At 41.8% G+C, this 22,878-nt stretch overlaps 1 pseudogene; it reads right to left on the bottom strand.

The window, feature by feature from the left end:
- Positions 1–19,277: 19,277 nt before the first annotated feature.
- Positions 19,278–22,878, bottom strand: part of LOC137441664 (calcium-binding and coiled-coil domain-containing protein 2-like) — a 58,022-nt pseudogene continuing 54,421 nt past the window's right edge.

Below are 22,878 nucleotides of genomic sequence, written 5' to 3'. Positions count from 1 at the left end.
TTCCTTTTCTTCCCTTTCTCCTTCCTGGATGCAGTGAGTTACCTTATGTGATGTGGAGGGAGGATGGTTCTAGTTTTATCTGTGGTCTTGAAGGCCAAACTAATTTTTATTGTGCAGTCTTGGTCTGTTTAGGTCTAATGGCAGCAACTAAGGTAAGGCAGTTTCAGGCCTGGCCAGCCTGAGTCCAGCCTAGCGGGGGTAGGGGGCTGAAAGAGCCCTGGGCTGTAAGAGCCCTGGGCTGTATGTTAAACCCTAGGTGGGGAGAAAAGGAGCAGCTGGGGTTTGTGGTTTAGTCCAATTGGGGAATGTTTTTGTGGAGTTTTCATGTATCCTGTATATATATTAGATGTTAAAGATTCATGTATTCTGTAACTTTCCTGTATATTTCTCAATAAAATTTCTGTATTTCTCTCCAATTCAACAAGAGCATCTTTATTTTACTTCCTTTGGGCATAAAATAATTTCTGTCCACTCTTCAAACTAAGACAGTGGTCATGGTAGGCGGGTTATAGTTGGACTCAATGATCTTAAAGGCCTTTTCCAGCCTTAGTGATTCTATGATTCTTAAATAAACATTGGTGTTTGGGCAAATTAATAATGCTCTGAAAGTGACTGGGTTTCACTAGAGAAAAAAGAAAAGGGGGTCATAGAATGGTTAGTTACAATGTTTAATAGTTAGCTATAATATTTAAATCACACCAGAAATTCATTCAGCTTTTCACTGACCTCAGCTTTTACTTCTATTCCACGTACAATCACTTTGTGCGTCTGCGTTAGTAATTTGAACAGGGTCAAGCAAGGCAATGCTCTCAGGACTGAAATGCAATTGTCTGTTTTGTTTTTTTATAAAAGCTTTTAGACCATTCTCTGGAATAAATTTGACCTGGGCCAACTAACAAGTTCTTAACTAATTCATAGCTATGTTTTAGGAAGTGAGTATTTCAGCTTCTGTATCTAAATGTCAGTCATCAGTTTGCATGCAGCCACCCTCTGTGACTAAAAGCATTCTCTAATAGATACAGGTCATTCATTTAACCCTGTGTTCAGGAAGGTTTCTGAGTTCTGTTTAATTTGCTACTATTGACACAACTGTAGCTTCTGAGATTGAAGGTTTTCATTTATCATCATAGTATCATAGTATCAGTCAGGGTTGGAAGGGACCACAAGGATCGTCTAGTTCCAACCCCCCTGCCATGGGCAGGGACACCCCACACTAGAGCAGGCTGGCCAGAGCCTCATCCAGCCTGGGCTTAAACACCTCCAGAGATGGCGCCCCAACCACCTCCCTGGACAACCCATTCCAGGGCTTCACCACTCTCATGGGGAAGAATGTCCTCCTCACATCCAGCCTGAATCTCCCCACCTCCAGCATCATTCCATTCCCCCTAGTCCTAGCACTGCCTGAGATCCTGAGAAGTTCTTCCCCAGCCTTCTTGTAGGCCCCCTTCAGATACTGGAAGGCCACAATTAGGTCACCTCGGAGCCTTCTCTTCTGCAGACTGAACAGCCCCAACTCCTTCAGTCTGTCCTCATAGGAGAGGTGCTCCAGCCCTTTGATCATCCTTGTGGCCCTACTCTGGACATGTTCCAGCACCTCCACATCCCACTTGTAATAGGGGCTCCAGAACTGGACACAGTACTCCAGGTGGGGGTCTCACCAGAGCTGAGTAGAGGGGGAGGATCACCTCCCTTGACCTGCTGGCCACACTTCTCTTGATGCAGTCCAGGATCTGATTTGCTTTCTGGTCTGCAAGTGCACACTGAGAGCTCATGTTGAGCTTCTTGTCCACCAGCACCCCCAAGTCTCTCTCTTCAGGGCTGCTTTCCAGCCAGTCACTGCCCAGCCTGGATTTGTGCCTGGGATTGCCTCGACCCAGATGCAGGACCTTGCACTTGCTCTTGTTGAACCTCATGAGGTTGGCTTGTGTCCACCTCTCCAGCCTGTTAAGGTCCCTCTGGATGGCCTCCCTTCCCTCCAGCGTGTCTGCTGCACCGCACAGCTTGATGTCATCAGCAAACTTGCTGAGGGTGCACTCAAGGCCACTGTCCATGGAACCAACAAAGATGTTAAACAAGCCTGGTCCCAGGACTGATCCCTGAGGGACTCCGCTTGTCACTGGCCTCCACTGGGATATGGACCCATTGACACCCAACCAGGAAGAAGATGTTGATGAGTCATTCTGTAGGCAGCTTAAGGCTGTCTCAGGATTGGCTGACCTTGTTCTCATGAACAACTTCAACTTGCTTGATATCTGCTGGGATCTCAACATAGCAGAGAGGAGGCAGTCTAGGAGATTCTTAGAGTGCATGGAGGACAGCTTCTTATACCAGGTGCTGTGCAAGCCTACCAGGGGTAAGGCTATGCTTGACCTCCTCTTCACCAATAGGGAAGGGCTGGTGGGTGATGTAGTGGTCAGAGGGTGTTTAGGGGCCAGTGACCATGAGATAATTGAATTTTCAGTACTCAGTCAAGCTAAGAGGGGCAGCAAGAAGACCTCCACTCTGGACTTCCAGAGGGCAGATTTCAGGTTACTCAAGGAACTAACTCAGAAGGTTCCTTGGGATACAGCCCTTAAAAATAAAGGGGTCCAGGAGAGCTGGACTTGCTTCAAGGAAGAACTCTTGAAGGCTCAGGGACAGGCTGTGCCAATGTGCCGGAAGATGAACCACCGGGGCAGAGGGCCAGCCTGGATGGGTAATGAACTTCTAAAAGAACTAAGGGAAAAAAAGAGAGTGTATCATCTTTGAAAGAAAGGTGAGGTAACCCATGGAATGTTTAAGGATGTTGCTAGGTCTTGTAGGAAGAAAATTAGGGAGGCAAAAGCACATTTGGAGCTTATGCTGGCCTCTGCTGTGAAGGACAACAAAAAGTCCTTCTATAAATACATTAATAGCAAGAGGAAGGGCAAGGACAACCTCCACTCCTTGGTGGACATGGAGGGGAACATCATAACAAAGGATGAGGAAAGGGCAGAGGTACTTAACACCTTCTTTGCCGCAATTTTTAGTAGCAGGACAGAAGGTCTTCCAGACAGCTGGCCTGCAGAGCTGGCAGAAAGAGCCAGGGAGCAGCATAGTTTGCCTCTGTTCCAGAATGGGGTAGTTAGAGATCTCCTCAGCCACTTGGATCCCCACAAGTGCATGGGACCAGATGGGATCCATCCTAGGGTGCTGAGAGAGCTGGCAGAGGAGCTGGCCAAGCCGCTCTCCATCATTTTTCAGCAGTCCTGGCTCACTGGAGATGTCCCAGAGGACTGGAAGCTGGCCAACGTGGTGCCCATCCACAAGAAGGGCCAGTTGGATGAGCCAAGAAATTATAGGCCTCTCAGCCTGACCTTCGTGCCAGGCAAGGTTATGGAACAGGTCATGTTGAGTGCAATCACACAGCACTTAGAGGATGGCCAAGGGATCAGGCCCAGCTAGCATGGATTTAGGAAGGGCAGGTCCTGCCTGACCAACCTGATCTCCTCCTATGATCAGATGACCTGCCTGGTGGATGTGGGGAGGCCTGTGGATGTAGTCTACCTGGACCTCAGCAAAGCCTTTGACACTATCCCCCACAGTAAACTCCTGGCCAAGCTGTCAGCCCATGGCTTGGATGGGAGCACGTTGTGATGGGTTAGGAACTGGCTGGAGGGCCAAGCTTAGAGATTGATGGTGAATGGTGCCACATCCACCTGGCAGCCACTCACTAGTGATGTGCCCCAAGGCTCAGTGCTGGGCCCCATGCTCTTTAACATCTTTATTGATGATCTGGATGAGGGCATTGAGTCGATCATCAGTAAATTTGCTGATGACACCAAGCTGGGGGCAAGAGTTGATCTGCTGGAGGGTAGAGAGGCTCTGCAGAGAGACCTCGACAGGCTGGACAGATGGGCAGAGTCCAACGGCATGAGATTTAACACATCCAAGTGCCAGGTTCTACACATTGGCTACAACAACCCCATGCAGTGCTACAGGCTGGGGTCAGAGTGGCTGGAGAGCAGCCAGGCAGAGAGGGACCTGGGGGTACTGGTCGATGGTAGGCTGAACATGAGCCTGCAGTGTGCCCAGGCAGCCAAGAGGGCCAATATCATCCTGGCCTTCATCAAGAACAGTGTGGCCAGCAGGAGCAGGGAGGTCATTCTCCCCCTGTACACTGCACTGGTTAGGCTGCACCTCGAGTACTGTGTCCAGTTCTGGGCCCCTCAGTTTAGGAAGGATGTTGACTTGCTCGAACGAGTCCAGAGAAGGGCAACAAAGTTAGTGAGGGGTTTGGAACACAAACCCTATGAGGAGAGACTGAGGGAGCTGGGGTTGCTTAGCCTGGAGAGGAGGAGACTCAGGGGTGACCTTATTGCTCTCTACAACTTGCCTTAAGGGAGGTTGTAGGCAGGTGAGGGTTGGTCTCTTTTCCCAAGCAACCAGCATCATAACAAGAGGACAGTCTCAAGCTGCACCAAGGGAGGTTTGGTCTCGAGGTTAGGAGGAAGTTCTTCACAGAAAGAGTGATTGGACCTTGGAATGGACTGCCTGGGGAGGTGGTGGAGTAACCATCATTGAAGGTGTTCAGGAAGACACTTGATGGGTTGCTTGGTGCCATGGTTTAGTTGTTTAGGTGGGTTGGATTGGTTGATGGGTTGGACGTGATGATCTTGAAGGTCTCTTCCAACTTGGTCTGGTCTAGTCCTATTCTATTCTATTCTATTCTATTCTATTCTATTCTATTCTATTCTATTCTATTCTATTCTATTCTATTCTATTCTATTCTATTCTATTCTATTCTATTCTATTCTATTCTATTCTATATAGCTCCTGGACACAGAGGAGGTGGTCCTTGAATACTGACCAGCTGTCCTGGGTCCCTCTTCCCTCCAGGGCCCCTCTTCCCTCCAGGGCTTTGTCCCATGACACTTTGGCTATCAGATCCTTGAAGCAATCAAAGTCTGCATGCCTAAAGTCTAGGGTTGTAAGCTTAGGATACTTCCCCCTGATTGCCCTGAGGATATTAAATTCAACTGCTTCATGGTCACTGCAGCCAAGGCTGTCTCTGAGCCTCACATTGCTTACCAGCCCTTCCCTGTTGGTGAGAACAAGGTCCAGCATAGCACCTTTTCTTGTTGGTTCCTCTACCATTTGTAGGAGGAAGTTGTCTTCCATGCAGTCCAGAAACCTCCTGGATTGCTGGTGCCTTGCCGTGTTGCCCCTCCAGCATATGTCAGGGTGGTTGAAATCACCCATGAGGAACCAGGGCTTGTGACCTGGAAGCTGATTCTATTTGCCTGTGGAGGGCCTCATCTGCTTGGTTCTGCCGTCAGGTGGCCTGTAGGAGACCCCCACAGTAATATCTCCTTACCCTGTCTTGCCTTTAATTTTAACCCATACACTCTCAACCAGCTCATCATCCCTCCCCAAGTGAAGCTCCACTGATTCCAGCTGATCATTGACATAGAGGGCAACACCTCCTCCTCTCATTCCCTGCCTATCCTTCCTAAGGAGCTTATTCCCATCTATCCCTACATTCCAGTCATGGGAATCATCCCACCAAGTTTCAGTAATAGCCACAATGTCATGATAGGCCCCACCATGTCACGACAGGCCCCACCATGTCATGATAGGCACAACCATGTCATGATAGGCCCCACCTTCCAGATATAATGGTATGATACTGCTCCCCCTCCTCCCTCAATCTTCAGGTGACACTGTGGGAAACAGGTTACATATAATGCATGCACTGACTGAAAGCTGTAGCTGTCCTAGATGTTTTCCCCGCTAAACAAGTGACCACTTAGTCAGAGTCCCTACCAGGAAATTAATCTGATTTTCTTCCAATTGCAACCTTTTCCCCAGTATTAATCGCAACAGCTCATCATCTCAATACCAGCTGGAACTGCAGTTGAAAGTTGAAAAGACCTGTCAAAAAACCTGTAGCCTGTTGTGAGAGACTAAAAGTTTGTCTCTCTTGGTGTGACTCAACAAAGATAAAATCACTTGCTGCTTGCCCAGACAATTGCTGATATGTGTTGGGCAGAGCCACTGGAAGGAAGGTGCAAAGACCAATCCTGGATGCAAATCAGCTTGTGATTGCATCGTGATAGCACTGGACTACAACAACGGACCCAAGGACCCAGCCATCACTCCTTTAGGGCAAGATAATCTCCACCCATCAAGTATCCTGGGAAGGGTGACACAATGGATTCACCACCTGTTTCCTGATGTGTAAAGAGTGTGGGGGCTTGTCTGGATGGAGACAGAGGAGGCGGAGGACCCTCCCTCCATCCAGAACCTTGCCCAAACGCACAGAAATACACAGAAAGATTTCCAGGGGAACGATACCTGGACATTTACCTAAGGATGATTTCCTTGCCTCTGAATTCCTGAGGGACAATACTTGGACACATACCTAAGGACTAAAAACTGTATAAAAGACTTGAGCAACTACTGGCTTGTCGGGAGAAGGAAAACGGAGATGAAGGAAAGCACAGGAGAAGGACCATGCCATTGAGAAGGAAGAGCACCGTTCTTGTACCAACCCAACATCTCCCCAGAAGACCACAACTCTTCTCCAGCCAGAGCCTCAGCACCGTTCCTGTACCAACCCAACATCTCCTGCAGCACCTTTCCTCCACAGACTCAAACTGTCTTGGGGGGGGGTGAAGGGTGTGGTAATATAATTCCTTTCCTCTTCTTTCTTTCTTCTCTCTCTCCCTCTCTGTTTTCTCCCTCCCCCCTTCTTATGTCCTCTTTATATATGTAAGAAATAGTCTAGCTGTTGATATTTTGGCCTCGTTTGTGCCTCTAATTTCACAACACGGGAATATTTAAAAGAATTGTGTCTCCGGACCGAGACACCTGTCTGAAGAGATTTCATCATCATTTGATGACAGTAGGTTAGTAAAGAGTAATTAATCTACTTGTCATATATTGGTGAGCCTAAATCCCATCAGTACTAGACTCAAGACTTCTATCTTGTCCCTATAAAAGAGCTTTAGTTCTCATTATTCATATATCCAAGCTCTGTATTAAAGATGAGATATTTAATCCTTGATAGCAATCACAGATCCCTTATGACTCCATTTCCCGAAACTGTAGTCTTTCCTGGTGAGCAGACTCTAATATTGAAAATATCACTGTTTCAGCTATAAAAAGGAGATTGTCCAAATACCCAGGCTGATAGGGGATTCCCCAAAAGCCTTTTTTTATGGGAATGAGATAGTTGTCACCCCAGTGAAGGCAGAAGGTTTGATTCAGGCATGAATGCTGGTAGAAGGTGGTGTGGACCAGGTCTTCAGCACAGTTCACTTTAATGAGTATCTGCTTTAGGATGACTGCTACCAAAACCAATGTCAGAAAATCCACTGGACAGCTTGGCTCAAACTTCTTTCTGAGCATCTCTCACCTGCTACAAGTGTATTTTTATGTTAGAGAGGTGACGTGGATAAACAGAGGCATAACACTACATAAAAGAGGAAGAAATTGCATCTTTGTAATGGTCTCTCATCTTTTTAAAAGAGTACTCCAGTGCTATGTCACTACAGGCCAGCCCCATGACTATGTGGCATCTTTGTTTTGATTATCCTAGCTTTTCTTCTGCAGCATAGTGTTCTGATTATATTTGGTATTTGCCATCTTTTCTAGGCTGGCTATAATTTTAAACCTTCCTATTAGATTAAAATGGGAAATTATTTTCACTAGTCTTCATGTCTTGGTGAATATACTGATTTTTAGATGCTTTATAATAATATTATCATTATCTGTCACATGGCTTGACAGAGTTAGGTTGTTGCCTTTCCTATTATCTTAAAGTGGAGTATAAATTTCTATTTTAAAAAGATCTTCAAAATACTTGAACTGGTTACTATGCAGAAACAGTTATTGCCACAAGAGAGAGCTCTTGTAAAAACATAAGGCTGTTTGAGGAATAAGTGCATTTTGCACTTTAACAATGAAAAGTAGTTTTAGTAATTAGTGTTTACTTTAATTATTGTATTTCAGGAAATTAAACACTGATGTAAATTAGCACAGAATTCCCAATTCCTTTTAAATTCCACTTTTTTATTTGTTTTTAATTAAATTCAAGAACTAGTAAATAACATGTATGGAGCTATGTTCCTTTTGAAATAATGACAGTGCTTTGTTATGCAATCATATTTTCTCTAACATTTTGTCCCTCACTCTTCACTTACACAGTGTAATGACACTTAGAGATAAAATACACCAATTCAATATGAAAATGCAACTTCATTTCCAATAATATGTTTGCTTTATAGAAAGGGTATTAGATAAACTCTTCCTCATGGTCTGTGGGTTAAATTGCACCTTTTCAGGTGCTTAAACACAAGTTTAAGCCTTTGAGACCTTAAAAGGACCTAGCTCTCCATAATGTCCTACCAGAGCATACTTTGTAAATGTGGGCTATAGTGTGATACATGTAATCATGAAACCCAGTGGAATTCTACAGTTAAGAAACAATTGTATGCTCGTGACAGATACTCAACCTTGTTCAAAACCAGACTAAACACAGGGGAGCCAAATCTTCCTCCATGATTTGAACTACTAATGTTTGTGGAAGATCAAAGTACAATCCTGCCCTAGTTTTTGCTGGTAACTGAACCAGTACAAATGAGTATCTGTCTCTGACACATTTTACACTCATAAAACTCCAAAAGTACTACGCTACTTTTGCTAACTTTTCCCCAAAGAGATATTTCCCTGACTAAAGGACTTGTCCAGTCATTATTTTTAGCTCCTCAAATTCAAATTTGTATTTGACTGCATCAGCTGGAGAATATGGAGTTTTATGTTTACAACCTTCTCTCACCACTTTTGATGACATATGTTATTCAACTCTCATTAAAATCAATGGCAAAGCTCTGTTTATTTCAGTCACTGCAGGATGTGGCCATTAATATGTTAATGTCTAATCTTTCCTTCCAAATTCTACCATCTGCTTTTTTAAAATTTTATTTTATTATTATTTCCCCCCCCTCGTTTTGAATAAAAAATGTTTTACAGACATATTTTCAGTTACTAATGCTGTTACTTTCCTTATGTATGATTCTCTTCAGCTGAACTCTCCAGATGGTATCCAAGATGCAAGCATGTTTTCTTTAGAGTCCTCATTTTAAAGTTGCTACTGCATGATAAATATTGAATTAGAATAACAACCTTTCTCAGGTACCAAAATAGCTCACCCTTCTGATCTCATTATTTTCTCCCATTCTTCCTCTGAATCTAATAGCTTTCTGTCCTCAAACTGCAGTGCTTAAAATATCTATGACTCATTAATTGTACAAAAATTGTCTTTTTATTCATTAGTAGTAGAGCTTTTCACTGAATGTCCCAGCAGTGGTCCAAGACAATTTAGATAAAAACCATTATTTCTTCTGTCTAGACAGGAATTAATTTGTAGTCTTGTCCATCTGCACAGCAATGGTGGAGAATTGTTATTATCTGATGCAATACAGAAAAGACTTTTGCACTTTTAATCAGCAGATCAAATATTGTCAACATTCCCTCTCTGACCAAGGTGGCCAGAATTCAGCCAAGTACTTAAGTGGATGGTTTTCTTTAATGATGTAATTTCACAGTAATTACAAATGCACATTTGTGTTCAATTCATTGACTTCTGAGAGCTTTATCACCTGAACAGAAAGACTTTACTTATGTTTTATTTTTGTTTAAACACAAGATTATTACACTTCACTTCCCCTAACACAGACTTCACACTAAATACAGACGGAAAAATTCTGAGTCTGGAAATAAACCCCTCCACTCCATAACTAATACTTAATAGCATACAGTTTCACAGTACTGTAATAGACTGCATGCCCTATGATATTCAGTAACTCCAGACATCAGTAGATATTCGATTAGAATTGTCTACAGAACATGTATTGAATAAACCCTAAACCATGTGTATGTCACTGAATACATTATCAAACACAAACCTCAGACTACATGATGTATCGACACCAAGCTTTAGATAGGTAGACTAATGCAGAAGAATTGTCCATCTGAATCCATGTGCTTAAAAACTCTCCCTGTTTCAAATATAGTGAAAATCTGCTGCTAATACTAAACCCAAATGTTACTGGAAAAATCTATGTACCTGTCATCAAAACTGCATTATTTGCCACAGTATGTTTTTTACTGTTCATTAGTTGTGGTCTACTTTGCAGATATTTTGCCTGTGTTCTTATCTCCTGAAAATCTGTTACATTTTCTTTTCTTTTCCCAGTAATCTTTATAATACTTTCTTATACTCAATTAAAGTAAAAGTAAAAAAAAAATCTTCTCACGTGGGTCTCATTTAAGGAGAAAGATTCCTTCTTCAGAAATGCAATTGCACACTTGCTTAAAGAAGTATAAGCCTTCAATAGATCACACACTGAGCCTTAAAAGTCTTTGAAGCTCGTCAGGCTAAACCATAGCAACTGCTAAAATTTATGCTGAAAATTATCAGTTGCAGGATGTCTGGTTTATTTTTCCAGTCACTTATTTTGTTCCTGGTTTCAAAGTACTTTTCCAGCTCTAGTAGTTATTCAGAATACTGAGTATCGGTAAGGCACACTCCTACCTACTACAAACATGCATGCAGTAATGCTTAATAACATCGGTGCATTTTGTCTTCATTAATTTCTAGCTATGACCAGTCTCTGGTATTTTCAGCCTCAATAGGTGCATCTGTGTTAGGCTGCTTTCAGGCTAAACCATAGAGCTCAGAGGGTTGTGATCAACAGCACAGAGTCCAGTTGAAGGCCTGTAACTAGTGGTGCTCCCTGGGGGTCAGTACAGGGTCCAATCATTCAAAATCTTCATCAATGAAGGAATAGAGTGTATCCTCAGCACACTTGATGATATGAAACTGGGGGGATGTACAACACACTGGAAGGTTGTGCTGCCATTCAGTGAGTTCTGGACAGGTTGAAGAGCTGGGCAAAGGGGAATTTAATGAAGTTTAACGAGGACAAATGTACAGTCTTGCACCTGGGGTGGAATAATGTCACGCACTAGCACAGGCTAGGGGCTGACCTGCTGGAAAGCAGCTCCATGGAGAAAGTGGTGAAGAAGGTGAATAGTATTCTGGGGTGCATTCACAAGAGTGTGACCAGCAGCAATTTGAGGGAGGTGAGACCACATTTGGATTATTGTCTCTAGTTCTGGGCTCCCCATGTTAAGGGAGAGAGTCTAATAAAGGGCTATGAAGATGAATATGAGGAACAGCTGAGAGACTTGGGGCTGTTTAGCCAGGAAAAGAGAAGACTGAAAAGGGATCACATTAATATTTATAAATATCTGAAGAGTGGGTGTCAAGACAAAGGGGATAGACAGTTCAGTGGTGCCCCAGTGACAGGACAAGGGACAATACATACACACTGGAACACAGGAAGTTCCACCTAAACCTAAGGAAAACTCTACTGCGAGGGTGATGGAACACCTTAGCAGGCTGCTCAGAGACATTGTAGAGTCTCCTTCTCTAGAGACTCTCAAAACCCACCTGGATGTGTTCCTGTGTGGCCTGCCCTAGATGATCTTCAGGTAGTGATAGGACTAGGGGGAATGGAATGAAGCTGGAGGTGGGGAGATTCAGGCTAGATGTGAGGAGGAGGTTCTTCCCCATGAGAGTGGTGAAACCCTGGAATGTGTTGTCCAGGGAGGTGGTCGAGGCCCCGTCCCTGGAGGTGTTTAAGACCAGGCTGGATAAGGCTCTGGGCAGCCTGAACTAGTGTGGGGTGTCCCTGCCCATGGCAGGGGGGTTGGAACTAGATGATCCTTGTGGTCCCTTCCAACCCTGAATGATACTATGATACTATGTCCTTGCTTTGGCAGGAGGGACTCAATGATCTCCAGAGTTCCCTCGCAACCCTGTACCATCCTATTATCTTAGTGAATATGCCTTGTGCCTGTTATCTGTTGTCCTACAGTTGGTGCTGGAGCACAGCAGTGGTATACTCAAGTGATTTTCCTCCTCATGGAATACATGACTGAAATAACTTCCAGGGTACATCTAGACCACCAGCAGTGTAGATGCAAGTTTCTCCAGAGCTTAGCTCTTTTGGACGTATCAGCCACTCCTGGGAGCAATACAACTAACACAGACAACATCCCTGGTAAATATATCATGTTAACATATGGTCCTAGAAGTATAAATTATGATGTCAAATCAAGTATTGGCCCTTTGCACATGACAGTGTATCAGGGGGTTATGTAAATGCAGTAAGAGAGGCCTAGTTATGCACCATGAGGTAAGGAGAAACATGCATTTATTCATGTTTGGTAACCAGAACTCTCAAAGTATTCAATACTAAGTGCAATATAAATAATAAATAAGACCATTCACAGGAAATATATCTAAGAACCTGTGAAGCAAGGAGTTGCTTCCTTCTAACGATTGTGCCTGAAGGGTCACTGGGTAGTATTAGCAATTGTACAGTGAGAATTTGTTTTGTAATGATCAGGAGTAATTTGTTTATGAGCAATGTATATCCATAGATTCTGTACTTAAATAGTTCTCCTCCCCTTGTATTTTCAACTCAGATTAACCATGTTTTTCAACTTATTTTGCTAGATTAAGTTAGCTATAGGCTTTTACTCTCATATTGCAAAATAAATTCTCCATTTATCTTCACTTCTTCCAGTTCAAACTTGTGCTCCCTGAACACAGATTATCACAACTGGATGCAACTAAATGAAGACTAGCAATGTGTTCTGCATTGCTTTTTACATGCCTCTTTTTTTTTTTTCACTTGATGTTCTAGAATTCCACTATGAAAATAGCTGTACATCATCAGTGATGTCATCACAATTTCTTTTCTTATGTCTTTGGAAAACAAGTCCTTAGTTTACAGAGATCTTATGTACTTCAAACTGCATCACAGTTTCTGTTATATCAATTTTCAGTGTAATTTGTTTCTTCCATCATCATCGTCTGCTCTCCACAGTATGTTTTACCTAGATTTCATGACCTATGCCTGGAAACATAGCCAGTTATGAAAATATTAAATATTTATTGCAAGATTGAACCTAAGGGACGCTGCAATCTCCCTTTCCTTTTGGTAATTAGCATCTGATACCCATCAAAAAGTCCCTTACTAACCTTCATTAACCCATGGAAGATCTCTGACTTGAATAATATTTTCAAAACTAATATTATACATTTCAGATATTGAGGCTTTTTATTAACCTTATCCAAGAAATTATCTTATGAAGAGAGATCTATAACAACTTTGATGTAATATATCATTAATAAATCCATTTGTGTTTTATGTCTTTGTCCATTTTCTTCTATCTGATAATACTAACATGTCTGCCACAAACTCTGTCAAAAAATACAGTTCATGATACTTAGAGTAAAGGAAAAGTAACAGATTTATTCTTTTCACATTCTGTTTAATTGGGGTATTATTTTCTTTTTTCCTGAGGGATTTATTTTCTTTTTTTTACTATATCAATGGGGCCTATTAGCATGGTGTTTAACATGCTAGTTCTTTTAGTAGCCTGGATATAGAATTTTCAAACTTCCCATATAATTGTTACAAGCAGCCCAAAGTTCACACATAGTTCACATATGATATTCTAATACCCTTTTGCTATTGTCTTTGAGTTACTATTCCATTGATGTTACATGCATCATCATCCTTAATGAAAACATAAGCAAAACCTGTTTGTTGTGTTGGCAACCCCTATATCATTCCTGATCTGTATTTTTTTCTTCAGTAAATCCTGGCCCATTTCTCTTTTAACCCTTTTTCCATATATGCCTCTAAGAATCATTTGACCATTCACTTTATTTTCTTTTCTCAAGGTCTTCTTCTTTTTACTCTTTTTTTCAGGGGTACAGCTGTGCCCAGGTGGCCAGGAGGGCCAATGGCATCCTGGCCTGCATTAGGCATAGTGTGGCCAGCAGGAGCAGGGAAGTCATTGTGCCCCTGTACTCTGCTTTGGTTAGGCCGCACCTTGAGTACTGTGTCCAGTTCTGGGCCCCTCAGTTTAAGAAGGACATCAAAACACTTGAATGTGTCCAGAGAAGGGCAACAAGGCTGGTGAGAGGCCTTGAACACAAGCCCTATGAGGAGAGGCTGACGGAGCTGGGATTGTTTAGCCTGAAGAAGAGGAGGCTCAGGGGTGACCTCATTGCCCTCTACAACTACCTGAAAGGTGGTTGTAGCCAGGAAGGGGTTGGCCTCTTCTCCCAGGCAACCAGCACCAGAACAAGGGGACACAGTCTCAAGCTGCACCAGGGGAGGTTTAGACTCGAGGTGAGGAGGAAATTCTTCACCGAGCGAGTCATTTGTCATTGGAACGGGTTGCCCAGGGAGGTGGTTGAGTCATCGTCCCTGGAGGCGTTCAAGAGGAGATTGGACGTGGCACTTGGTGCCATGGTCTAGTCATGGGGTCTGTGTTGATGGGTTGGACTCGATGATCCTCGAGGTCCTTTCCAACCTAAGTTATACTGTGATACTGTGATACTGTGATACTGTGCTGAGCATTTAGTCACAGAATTGAAGAACAGCAAAATAGCTGAGGTTGGGAAAAAACCTCTGAAGGTCATCTAGTCCAATGGGCCTGCTCAAGTAAGAATACCTACAGCAGGGTTTCCATGGTTGTGTCCAATATTCTTTTAACTGTTTTCAAGGATGGAGACTCCACAACCTCTCTGGGAAACTTGTTCCAGTGCTCAGTCACCATGACAACAATGCTTCCTGATGTTTAGAAGGGAGTTCCTGTGTTACAGTTTGTGCCTGTTGCCTATTGTTCTGTCATTGGAAACACTGGAAAGAGTCTCATCTTCTTTACACCCCTCCTTCAAGTATTTATATACATTGATAAGATTCTCTTAAGATGGATGCCTTTCTCTAGGATAAGCAGCCCCAGCTCGCTCTCTCTTTCCTAATAGGAAAGATACATCAGTCCCTTCAAAATCTTCATGGAGCTTTGCTGAACTTTCTCCAGTATGGCCAGTTCTTTGTTATACTAGGAAGAACAGAATAGAACAAAGTATTTCAGGTACTCTGGATAATCTCCACTTTTTAACATTTTACTGCAGATTAACTATTTAAATTCTGGTGTGATTTTTTTTTTTTTTTTTAGCTGAGTATTCCTTCACCAGAAGTAAACAGTAGATTCTGTACAGACTCTAGGAAGAGTCTTACGCTCACTAATAAATTAAACCTGAGTTAAATGTGTCTTAAAACCCTAAACACACTACAGAGAAGTCCTACGTATTAACATTTTTTCCTCCTGGGTTAGCTAATAGCAGACCTAATTCCTGCCTTTGAATAAATTCTGTGAAAGCTTGGATGCAAACTGAATTGTAAAGCATATGAGAGAAGCCAAAGGTGTCTAAATGCAATTATGTCTTATAAGATTTTGAGTGCCCTGACTTTTAATAACTTTTTCCTAATGGTTGGATATTATCTCTTTGCTTCATTTTACCTAATAATGAGTTAAAAAAAATTGACCAAAATCCATAAAGACTCCTTTCTGATGGTGAGATTGTTCCTATAATTGTAAATTGGTAGTTATTTAGTATGGTATATAACTGAGTGACTGAAGTGATTTATGAGACACGAGCTTTGATATTTGAACAATTTTTATTGGAAAAAAGATCTTTAGATGTATTACAATTTATAAAGTTTCCTTCTGTTTGCTACTGTTATTCTCAGTCTGATAGCTTTGAACCAGCTCACTGAAAACTCTAGGATACATGTCATTAAATTGCTGTATACAAATAAAATAATTCACTGCTTGTCTGATGGCTCATGATTATTCTCTTGATCAGCTCATTGGGGAATGAATGTCAGGCAAATCATGCCTGATGAACTTGGTGGCTTTCTATGATGGAGTTACAGCACCAGTAAATAAGGGAAGAGCAACTAATGTCATCTACTTGGTATTGTGTAGAGTTTAACACTTTCCTGCGTGACATTCTGGTCACCAAATTGGAAAAACATGGACTTGAGGGATGGACCACTCTCTGGGTAAGGATTTGGCTGGATAGCCACACTCAGAGTTGCAGTCGATGGCTCAATGTCTAAATAGAGGCCACTGACAAATGGCATCCCTCAGGGACTGGTACTGGCACGAGTGCTGTTTTACATCTTTGTCAGTGATATGGACAATGGAATTGAGTGCATCTTCAGCAAGTCTTTGGATGACACCAAGCTGCATGGACCAGTTGACACACTGAAGGGAAGGGATGCTATGCAGAGGGACTTGGACAGGAATGAGAGATGGGCTCAATCTGACCTCATGAAGTTCAACAGGGCCAAGTGCAAGGTCCTACACCTGTGGTGGGAAAATCCCAAGAACAAATACAGGCTGGGTGAGGAATGGCTTGAGAGCAGTCTCAAGGAAAAAAGACTTGGGGGTGTCAGTTGATGTAAAACTCAACATGAGCCAGCAATATGTGCTTGCAGTTGATAAGGCCAACAGTATCCTGGACTGCATCAAAAGAAGACTGACCAGCAGGACAAGGGATGTGATTCTCCCCTTATTCTCTGCACTCAAGAGACCCTGGCAGTGGGGTTGAAACTAGATGATCTTTAAGGTCCCCTCCAACCCAAACCATTCTATGAATCTATGAATCTATGAACTGGATACTTTTAGAGATATAACCATGACTTTTCTCATCTCAGTAGTGACAAGAAAAAGTACAACAGACCATATATTCTGTGGATCAGATATTGAGGGAAAATCAATGTGTAATGAATATTCAATTAAACTGCAGTTTACTATGAAAATGACTTTCAAGCAAATGGTACAGAGGCACGACCTAATGGAAATCTTTAATTAGTGCAGTCTAGAATGGTCTATCACCTAAAAATTACTCCAGACTAGTCTGATAGTCATATTTCATTCCTGATAATTTTAGTCCATCTTGGAATCTGTGTCACCACTAGTATTTGGTGGTTATGTTATTTTATGCTCTGGTCTGCTACTCTGAGGAGTCTGATCATGCAGGGTTATCCTTTCATCTCTTCTTTTTCCATATACAAACAGTGAATAAAATATGCAGGGAGAATGGATGTCCTGAGTCTGTTATGTGGTTTTCTTATCAACTTACCTCTCACTGTGGAAGAAAATTGTACTCTCTAAATTTTCTGCTCTTCACAGGAGTTCTAAGTGTTTCACTCTATGGGCAGACTTAGACTTAATTTTTTGTGTGTTTGTTTTGTTTGTTTGTTTTTAAATGCATTAATTTTTTCTTTTTCTCAAACAACATGAACTGCATGGGAGTTTACATATTCTTTTTTCTCCATTTTTGTTTTCACTTTAGCTTTTCTTACTCAGAGATCTTGTTAATATTATGCTTCAGGTAAAGTTACCAGCAAGTTGAAATTCAGTGAAAGCTACACCATTCTACTTTCCACCCTTCTAAAATTCTGCCTGAGTTCTAAGAGTACACCTTTAATTTATGTCTGTGTCTACAAACTCCTGGCTACAGTGAGATGAAGCATATATAATGTTTGTAACTGTAGGGGAGAAAGAGAAAAGTAGGTCTCTGGCTCACATAATTTTTGAAGCTGAACATCTATGGGCAACCCAGATATGTGCATTCCATAGTACAAAGACTTTTCATATTAGATTTATACATCAAGAGCCTTCATTCTAGTCACTTGCAATATTTTGGGCATTTTAATAAGCATCAAAACCTTATTTTAAGAGTTAGTTCTGCCTTCTGGACCTCCTGTTGATATTTTTTTTTTTTTTAATTTCATTTTACATTATATTTAATATTCCAAATCAATGCCATGAGGAGGTTTGAATGAGATATCTACTAAGTTGGAAAAATTCCCTAGAGCAACTCAAAATGTAGTATTTTCAAAGGCTGGAAATATTTTTTCCACACAACAAAAAGTCATATTTTCATAGATTTGCCTTAAGCTGACACAAACTTTCTTAAAAGACTCCTTTGTATGAGCTAAATGTAGAGCTAAACACATTTTTTGCTGTGGTAACTTCAACTTTTCCTAACATCTGACAATGATGGAGGTTCTCTTTTGCAGCACATTGTTTTTACCCAGAAGAAAAGGTTCTTGTTTACCAGATGATACTTATTCCAGACTATTCTGGCAATTACTTTTCCCTTTCCATAGTGGGTACTATGCTATTCTGCTGTTGGAACCAAGAGAGAATTGATGCTGAATGGCATGAGGCTAAATCACACTAGTGTATGTAGATGTGGCTTTTAGGTAGAGCCCTACTGATACTGAGGGTATCTTCCCTACAGCCTCATCTCCTGTATCACCTTAGTGCTGTACTTTTCCTGTAAACTTTTTGCTTCATAGCTGACTTCATTTCCAGAGACTTAGACCCAAGGTCAAGTGTCAAATGCTTGCTTGCACCAGTCTGCTTATGGTTAGATGCAGCTAGAGCAGACTGGTCACGTACACACAATGAGTTTCCTGTGCACACCAGGTAGAGACAATGTTCTGGTTTTATTCTTGTATGGCTTTCTAGTTACAAGCTTTTGAAGTAATATCTGCAGCACAAGGGTGATGTTTTTATCACATGATAGCACAATTTTGTTTTATGGGTACCGGAATGTAACACAAATGCATATGCAGGTGTCCAAGAGTACAAAGCCTACAAGGCTTTATTGAAGGAAAGTATGAGACCAAAGATAAATTCTGGCTCACCTGATCATTGCTTTTGGGAGTAAACGTTCATACCTATTGCCTTTGAAATTGTCTGTTGAAGCTTCAAAAAGCAGAAAGAGAGAAAAATAGCACTGTGAATGGTTCAGCATTCAAGCTAATTTCCTGATCTTTCTTCAGTAGCACAAACTTAGTTGTTTTTCTTTTTATTTTCTCAAAACTCAGGTTAAAACTCAAGTCTTCACAGGAAAATCTCTGATGCAAAGGATTCATTAACATATTCTCAAAGCTTTTCACATCAACTATTTTCAAAAATGTAGATGTGAGAAGTGGAATTTTGATGCTGTCTCATTTGTATATGACTTCAGGTTTTGTTACATCAAAATCTGTTTTCTATGAATATTCTCTAATTTTTTTTTTTTTTTAAATAATTGTTAGTCTAAACTTTGAAATACTATAATAGAAAATTTGCTTTCTGTGCTATTCAATTTGTAGGTAGGCATTATGTATTGTCAGTAGTAATGTATTAGGTTTCAGGGATCCAGGATACCAACATCCATGTTTTAGTGCTTTCAGAGGTCTTAGGTTTTTGCGCTAATCTTAGCACATTAACTTTATACCTGGCTTTATTCATTAGTCATTAGGTGCTACTGATGTTCACTTATGAATGCCATAATGTCTCAGTAACACAGACAATTACTCCTCTTGAAGTATCCTTTTTCATTGATGGAGGACTCTCAGCTCTTCTGCTAGGGCTTTCTTCTGACTTTGTGGAGCCTTTTTCTCAGCTTGAAGGGCTCTGTTTTCTATGGGCAAAATTCTCCTTACCGAAGGCACGTTTTTCCTCACAAAGAGCTTTATTTTCCTGAATGGCTTTGTTACACTTTTGAAAATCCCTAAACTGTTCCTTGAAGGCCTTGTTTTCCTCTCCTGAAGCCAAAAGCTCTTTCTGAAGAGTTTTTTCCCTCCACTGCAAATGCTCTTTCTTGTCCTTTGAGAGCCTTAATCTCTTCTCTGATGGCTTTATTTTGTTGTTGAAGGACTTTGCTGTTACTCAATGTGCTTTGTTTTCTCTGAAGAGTCCTTATGCTTTTCTTGAAGGAATTTATTCTCTTCCCAAAGGACTTGCTCTGTCTTTGGACACTTTATTCTCCTGATAATAGGCTTTGTTCCCTCTATGAGAAGCTCTTTTCTTTTCCTGAAGATTTTGATTCTCTTCTCTAAGGGCTCAACTTTCCGTCCAAGAATTGTGTCATACGAGAGGAGATGGCAAATGGGAGCAGCAGAAATAAATTCCTGATCTTTCTTAAAAAATCTTTGCCCTTTGAGGCAAAATTTTGCCACTTAGTCGCACATCTCAAGGGCTGTGCTATAGTGTAGATAGGCAAATCCAACTTTCATATTCAGTAGTCATGGAATGAAGAAGTTAAGTATACATAAGAACTACTTTCAATAAGGTATAATTTTTTTTTTTAATAATGTATATATAAGTCTCACTAAATGTGAAATAAAAAATGGTAAAGCAATACCAATATGTTACAATATATTTTTTTTTTTGCATGTGCCAATGCAGATAGAGCAAACTAGATTTCATAAGGATGAGATAATTATACTAAATAAAAAATAAGATATCTTTCCTTTTAGAATTTCAAACTTTGGCATTGTTTCTCATGCAAAGTAGTACAAAATCATGAAACAATCCAGACTGTTAATATATTGCGAGTACTAGTTGATAGCACACTGACTATGAGCCAGCAGTGTGCCCAGGTGGCCAAGAAGGCCAGTTGCATCTTTCCTGTATCAGGAATAATGTGGCCAGCAGGAACAGGGAAGTCTTTCTGCCCCTCTACTCAGCACTCAGTTAGGCCACACCTTGAGTACCGTGGCCAGTTCTGGGCCCCTGGATTTGCTGGAATGTGTCCAGAGAAGGACAACAAAGCTGGTGAGGGGTTTGCAGCACAAGCCCTATGAGGAGAGGCTGAGGGAGTTGGGGTTGTTTAGCCTGGAGAAGAGGAGGGTAAGAGAAGACCTTATTGCTGTCTAAAACTACCTGAAGGGATGTTGTAGCCAGGTGGGGGTTGGTCTCCTCTCCCAGGCAACCAGCACCAGAACAAGAGGACACAGTCTCAAGCTGTGTCAGGAGAGGTTTAGGCTGGATGTTAGGAAGAAGTTCTTCCCTGAAAGAGTGATTGGCCATTGGAATGGGCTGCCCAGGGAGGTGGTGGAGTCACCATCACTGGGGGCGCCTGGTGCCATGGTTTAGTTACTGGACAGTGTTGGGTGATAGGTTGGACATGATGATCTTGAAAGTCTTTTCCAACCTGGTCACTTCTATTCTAGTCTATTCTATATAACTTTAATTGTGATTTTCTTTGCTTTGTTTTTGGTGTTTGTTTTTTGTTTGTTTCATTTTGGTTGGTTGTTTTTTTTACTATGTAATTAGGTATTTTTCTAGAACTGTCACCTTACTTACACTTGAATTTGCTGTTAATGCTAATGCCGTTATTACTATCTTGATCCAGACCAGAGATGGCCTTAAATTTGTATGTGTGCATATAAAGTGACAAAAAATATCTATAATCCTTTCAGAGGCAGAGGTGGTGAATTTTTGTTCTAAGACTCGATTATATAACTGAGATAAAGTGGAATTAAACACTTCTTGCTCTTGTTTATTCCGTATTCTACTCTGTTGGGAGAAATTTCCATTGTTTAGATTACAGTAAAATTACAAGCTACATAGGATTTTTAGAAGCTTATTTTCTATTTTTAGAACAATATTGTAATATTAAGCTTGTTTTGGATATGCGTGTGGTATTTGCTTGGGAACACTAAACAATTAACCACTGTGTTGCATGATCATATAATTCATATATACAGCTATTTACATATGAATATATGTATGTAACAAAAATCCCCAATAACCTCCCAGATGTTCAGAGAAACTATATTATATCTGTGGTGTATCCAGCAGGAAAATAATGATAGATTAAGGAAATCATGCAATTTTTAATGTTGTGTTATCCCTGAATCAGTTTACCATCTGGCAGCTTATGGCAGAGCAGTCAGGTGAGGCTGTTCTCGATGATGTAATTTCAAAACACATAGCATCAGTGATACAACAATGAAAGGGTCATCATAAACGTTGTGACCACCAGGAGGCAAGCATAAAAATTTGGAGGATTAGGATGCTCTAGCACGACAGTTTTTGTATTTCTCCATATTTTTGTTTGCATTTCTTCACATTACGGTAATTAAGATGTGCTCTTTAAGATCTTTATTGATGATCTGGATGAGGGCATTGAGTCCATCATCAGTAAATTTGCTGACGACACCAAGATGGGGGCAGGAGTTGATCTGCTGGAGGGTAGAGAGGCTCTGCAGAGGGACCTCGACAGGCTGGACAGATGGGCAGAGTCCAACGGCATGAGATTTAACACATCCAAGTGCCGGGTTCTGCACATTGGCCACAACAACCCCATGCAGTGCTACAGGCTGGGGTCAGAGTGGCTGGAGAGCAGCCAGGCAGAGAGGGACCTGAGGGTACTGGTCGATGGTAGGCTGAACATGAGCCTGCAGTGTGCCCAGGCAGCCAAGAGGGCCAATGGCATCCTGGCCTGCATCAGGAATAGTGTGGCCAGCAGGAGCAGGGAGGTCATTCTGCCCCTGTATACTGCACTGGTTAGGCCACACCTCGAGTACTGTGTCCAGTTCTGGGCCCCTCAGTTTAGGAAGGATGTTGACTTGCTGGAATGAGTCCAGAGAAGAGCAACAAAGTTGGTGAGGGGTTTGGAACACAAGCCCTATGAGGAAAGACTGAGGGAGCTGGGGTTGCTCAGCCTGGAGAAAAGGAGACTCAGGGGTGACCTTATCACTCTTTACAACTACCTGAAGGGAGGTTGTAGACAGGCGGATGATGGTCTCTTCTCCCAGGCTGCCAGTACCAGAACAAGAGGACACAGTCTCAGGCTGTGCCAGGGGAGGTTTAGGCTGGATGTTAGGAAGAAGTTCTTCCCTGAAAGAGGGATTGGCCATTGGAATGGGCTGCCCAGGGAGGTGGTGGAGTCGCTGTCATTGGAGGTGTTCAGGAGGAGACTTGATGGGGTACTTGGTGCCATGGGTTAGCTGTTTGGGTGGGCTGGATTGGTTGATGGGTTGGACGCGATGATCTTGAAGGTCTCTTCCAACCTGGTTTGGTTTATTCTATTCTAAATAAAGGTTTAAAATGTTGTCTGAATGGTTCTTATCATTGATATGATAGCTGCCATGAAATATTTCTTACATAGACCTTTGAAATTAA

Source organism: Melanerpes formicivorus, unplaced genomic scaffold (genome assembly GCF_026170545.1).
Source record: "Melanerpes formicivorus ecotype bairdi unplaced genomic scaffold, bMelFor1.0.p_v2 SCAF_1, whole genome shotgun sequence".
Classification (NCBI taxonomy): domain Eukaryota; kingdom Metazoa; phylum Chordata; class Aves; order Piciformes; family Picidae; genus Melanerpes; species Melanerpes formicivorus.
Note: the sequence above shows the minus strand (reverse complement) of the source record. Positions and strands in the feature narration are given on the sequence as shown.